This window comes from Lygodium microphyllum, chromosome 6 (genome assembly GCF_053477565.2).
Source record: "Lygodium microphyllum isolate KBCC chromosome 6, Lygodium_microphyllum_v1.1.10, whole genome shotgun sequence".
In the NCBI taxonomy this organism is placed as follows: Eukaryota; Viridiplantae; Streptophyta; class Polypodiopsida; order Schizaeales; family Lygodiaceae; genus Lygodium; species Lygodium microphyllum.
In genome coordinates this window covers 86,445,666-86,451,665 of record NC_141140.1, presented here as the reverse complement: position 1 = coordinate 86,451,665, position 6,000 = coordinate 86,445,666, and positions in this window count along the sequence as shown.

The following is a 6,000-nucleotide window of genomic DNA, read 5'->3' as shown; positions in this document are numbered from 1 at the left end:
ATCTACTTGAAGTACAGTAACTAATCTGAGCTCAAGAAATGGAGTTTGAGAAGGGGGAGTATGACCTTGATTCTTTTGATCTTAAAACACCTCCATCCATTGAGATTGAGGGTGAAGACAAGAAAGAAGAGATAGAAGATGACTTAGACGTAGGTAAAAACAAAAAGGAATAAGTAGAGCTTAGAGACACTACCACTCCCTATATAAGGGTTTCTGGCTCCAACACCATGGTATAACTCTTACAGATGTCCAAATGCTCCCCCAAAAAGACTTGAACAATGTTGGAATAAGCTGGAGTAAGCAGAAGGTCAATGGGACTTATTCATACCTCAGGGTTCTGACTATAATCAAAGCTTGAAGTGAAGCTCTTCTTCTTGGGCCTAACAAGTGATAAAAATAGCGACGCTAATAGCGATGCCAATAGCGACGCATCGATCGCGTCACTAATAGCAACACGAATAGCGATGATGGGGATAATTTTTTCCATGAATAATTCTGTCGCTTTAAACGTCGCTATTGGGTCTACATGTTGTAGCGATTCTAAAAAATAATTCGTGGGGGAAGGCATTCAAAGTATAAAAAATAATGCATGGGGGAAGCCATCATGGTCATTTTTTACATCCTCCATAGTATTTCTTTTAAGTTTCTCTTTAAAATATTTGTACCTTAACTATTAGTTCTTTACAGTTTGATTCTACACTTATGATCCTTATTTCCTACTTTTTTTCATTAACATATTGAGCTTTATTTCTAAATATAAGGTGTAGTGCATGTTGTACCTGCCAGAATGGCTTGGTTTTGTTTTGAGTAGGGTTTAACCATGCTTCAAATGTGCATATTTTGTATCCTAAGTAAGATGGAATTTGAAACTTGTAACCATAATAACTCATCTAGAAAAGCTCCATGAAATATATGTAGCATGTTCAAGTTTAGTGGTAATATATAAGGGTTATTTATCTCCTTACGAGACCTTTTCCCTTCTAATTGTGCACACTCTACTCTTGTCTATTGTAGGGAATCCCTCTCTATAAGACACTTGATCCTAAATTTCATAAAGAGTGTGAAATGACAAGGAGAAAGTGTCAACCCTCTTCTAGAGCATAGCCATTCACCATTTCATATTAAAATGGGTTTGGCTTTCATTCTAAACCCTATTACACCCTCTACAATTCTAAAGTGGAATAACTACCCAATGGCGGTTGACTAGGTGAGACCTCCACCCTCTTGATTCCAACCCACTAATATCGTATATTTCAAAGTGTTTTAACTACTATAATATTGTGTTTAACATACATGATCTTTCAATGCATCCTTAATAGATGTTTTTTAAAGCAATTTCCTATGAGAACCAATAATGCACAAAAGACTTGCTTTAACAATAAACAAAACATTTGTCAAATTAATTGTTTTTATAAAACACCATTTCAATAGGACAAAAAGAGATCGATTGATAATCTAGGATTTGACCTTCTAGTCTTTAATCAGGCATTCTTAAGGGACCACATGTCTCATCCCACACGAGCATGCCAAGCATCAAGATAGTCAATCAATCTCCCCAAGACAAAAACTAAACCACTCCTTTGAGGGATGCCAAATGTGTTAGAAGACTGGAGGTAAAATAGAGGCAAAAGGGGTGAAGTAGAACTAGAGAGCTATGTGCTCTCATATTCTTTTCATTATTCTTCTATAGTAATGTACAAGTTTAGTCTACAATAGTGTAATAAGATAGGTTTAACTATTTACCACAATCAACTAACTAGAGTTAACCTATTGGACTTATTTATGAAGTCACACATGGCTAGTAATAGCTAGCCTACAATTGTTAATGTTGGAATAAGATTAGCTTAACTCTTCTAACAAGCCCCCTCAAGCTCAAGAAAGACATTGTATCCCAATTAGCTCTCTAAAGTGATTGAACTTATTGTTACCTAGTGACTTGGTAAAGATATTAGCTACTACTTGGACTTCAATTTTGACATGCAAGAGATCTATATGCCTTGCAAGTACCATCTCTTATATGAAGTGAAAGTGTACCTCTATGTGTTTAGTTCTAACATGATATATAGGATTCATACCTAGAAGTATGTTACTCATATTGTCAATACAGTGTGACTCGAGCATCTCCATGCATACCCAAATTTGTCAATAACTTCAATAACCAAGCAATCTCACATGTTGCTAATGCAACAATTCTATACTCTAGTCTTCTACATGAACTGACTGATAAGTTCAACTAAGTAACTAAGATCAAGCCTAGTGATGGTAACCTGGTAGATGAGACTTCCCACCATCTATCTGTACATAATAATATCTAAAATTTCAGCTTGAATATTCACACCTAGCTTAGTATTTTGATCCAATGGAGTATCCAAGGGTTTGCAATATTCATAGCATATTTCTTCAACATCTGGAGTGCCTACTATCTTTACATTAATTAGCCAAAGTCCATTAGTTGAATTTACAACCTCAATGCCAGGAGAAAAAATCAATTCTCCTAGAATCCTTCATATCAAATTCAATTTTGAGCATGGTCATAACATCATGTATCCCAATATCATTCTCTCCTATAATGATCAAATCATCTACATAGATAACTAGTACCTCAATGTCAATAAAAAAAAACGTTTTGCCAAATGCTTCATATCAAATTCAGTTTTTAGCATGGTCATAACATCTTGTATCCTAACATCATTCTCCCCTATAATGATCAGATCATCTACATAGATAATTAGTACCTCAATGCCAAGAAAAAACTTTAGTTCTCCCAAATTCTTCATATCAAATTCAATTTTTAGCATGGTCATAACATCATGTATCCCAATATCATTCTCCCCTATAATGATTAGATCATCTACATAGATGATTAGTACCGCAAGTCCTACATATGTTTTTTTCATAAAGAGACTATGATCAACCTTGCCAACTACAAATTCAAGACCCTACAAGTAAGTGCTAATCTGTGCATGTCAGGCTTTTGGAGCATGTTTGAGCCCATAGAGTGCCTTTTTTTTGGCTTATAGTTGTAATGCAGATGCTGAGGGTGTACATTCCCTTTTGGATAATCCATGAACACATATTATACTAAGCCTTAATTTAGAAATGCATTCTTAATATCCATTTTCTATAATTTCTAGCCCTATACTGTAGCCAATGCAATCACTATTTTGATAGTTTCCATTTTGGCAACAGGGTTGAATGTCTCTTCATAATCTAGACCATACTATTCTGAATAGCCTTTTGCCACTAACTTTGATTTATACCATTCAATGCTAGCATCAAACTTGCACTTAACTTTGTAAACCCATTTCCAGCTAATTGACATCTTACCATTAGGGCGCAATGCAACCAATTTCCAAGTTTGATTTTCAACTAGTGCATTCATCTCCCCATCCATTCCTTTACACCAATTCTTGTTCGTGACATCTTCACTAAATGTAGCAGGTTCTTTCTATTCCATGACATTTGTCATATATGCATAATGATTTGCTAAAAATCCATTGCATGTGAGCCTACCAATAGGGTATCTTACCCTCTTTGATAATCTCACTTTTGATGGACTACTTGATTCCCCTTTCATGAGGCAGTACATATCTAGTCTATCTAACTCTAGGAGTACACACAAATGTAATTCCAAGCTCACTATCTAAGCTATTAGTCAAATCATATCTAGAATTCAAGATCCTAGGAGAATCATTCAGAACTTTCACTTTTACTTTGCCTTCTTTGCCTTCTACTTCATTTCTCCCCCTCACTAACATAGTGCTATCAGTGGATGGTGATGCATGCCTACACAACTTCCTAGTCCAAGGCAAAACACTTGGAGATACATCACTTGTAGGCATAGACATAGTAGTACTCTACTATGAAATATTAGTAGATACCTGATCTAAATATATGTCACATGGAATAACAATAGATGAACCATACCATGATGCCAACTCATTAAAGATAACATCTTTGCTAATTACTATTTTGCATGTAGATGGATCAAAGCATTTATATGATTTTTACTCCTAAGAATAGGCAAGGAATACATATTTCTATGCTTTAGGATCCAACTTCCTTCTGTTCGCATCTCGAATGTGTACATATGCAATGCAACCAGAGAATTTCAAATGGTTGATGTCTCTCATTCAAATGGAAAAAATACCTCCCCTCAAAAAAGGTATGGTTTACTTTCACATAGTCTAGATGACTAAACATTTAGATTGAAATTCACTGCCATGTTCCTACAATGTTACTAGTGAGTTGAAAATGTGAACCACACATGTCAATAATATTGCAACTTGCAAAAAATTCAATTAGTTGTTAAACTTGGATGGGGTCGATGTGCCGATACAGCTTTTGATATGATATTATGTCATGAATCCGTACACTAGGAGTATGATTCAACACATACATAGTTGTCACTATAGATTTAGCCCAATAATATAGTGGTACATTCTTCTCATTAAGCATTGCATGAGCAGTTTTCATAAGAACCATAATCTTCCTTTCCACTGCTCCATTCTACTCTAGAGTGCAATTGCAAGTAAGATACTTGCAAATGCCATTCTATACCAAGAATATATCAAACTCATTGGATACATATTCACCACTGTTAACCCCAACACGAAGAAAGGAAAAGGAAATAAAAGAGACGTAGGGAAAAGGTGGAAAAAGGTAGCCCGACTGAAGAAAGAATAGGAGAAAAGGCCAAAAGTGCAAGGGCAACCTTAAAAGGCCAAGGCAAATACAAAAGGGAAAAGGCGCACCCTGAAATCTTGTAAAAGAGCGCCGGGCTCTCACCCGTGCAATTTGTAAATGAAGATGGGCGGTGGAAAGGAAGCTAGGAAGATAGAAGGACAAAGGGAAAAAGGGCCTAGGCTATGGCCGGCCATATAAAAAGGGGAAAAGGGGATGACTGCCCAAAAGGGATTTAGGGTTTTGTATATAAAGTTGAAAAGTGAATGAGAAGCTCATTCTTGTGTGTGGCCAAAAGTAGCTCTCCTCTTCTTCTTCTTCTTCTTGTTCTTGCTTGCTTGCTTGAGCTTGTGCTTGAGAGAGGGAGTGTGAGAGTGTGAGGGAGTGAGTGTGTGAGGGTGAGGGACCGAGGAGGAGAAGCTCTCCATCTTCTCCTCTCTTCTTCTCTTCTCTTCTCTTTTCTTGTCTTGCTCACGGCAATGGAGCTTGGGGTGTGGAGCTTGAGGATGGAGCTTGCTTGAAGCTTGCACTTGGATCGTGGAGCTACCAGAGTGCGCGGGAGAGGAGGTAACTCAAACGGCATGGAGGTAAGCTCACTACACCCGTAGATATGGATGGCGCGTTGGTTATGTGAGAGGTAGCCATTAGTGCTCGGCTTGGAACGCTTGAACAATAAGCGGTCCGTGGGTCTTGGCGGTTGAGTGAAAGCTCCCACATTTTGGTTCCGTTGCCGGGACCAATGGATTCAAGCCTTGAGCATTTGCACGCTTCGAATCGAGCATCAAAGTAAGGGTTTCCCCGAACCGGTGCTTGAGATAGGTAGGAAGCGAGGGGGTTGAAGATGGTATTCGATCTCCTTGGCAAGTAGGTTTGTTGTTTTTCTTGAGATTTATGTTGTGAGATGGAGTAGTGTAGGTATTTACTTTGTGATTTGGATGCATTAGAGTAGGAGAAAACAAAGAAAAACAAGGAAAATAAGCATTAGGGTTACTATTGCAAAACAAGGCAGAAACAAGGCAAGAATCGTGCAAAAGTGATAAAAAAACTTACTTGTGATGCCTAAGGTCGGTAAGTGAGCTATTGGGGTTGCCAATACCATACTTGGAAGAGGGTATAAGGGCCAGAAGTGGCAAGAAAGGCCACATTGTGCAGTGCAGGGTTTCAGGAGAGTAGGAGAGAAGAGGAAAGCTTGGCGAGGAAATCCGCTTCGATCTTGGCATCAAGGAGATCGTCCCAGGTAATTCTACACCTTCCCCTACAGTAGTAGGACCAATCTGGAGTTGCACAACAAGGGGGAAGACCCCTAGCATCCTGCAC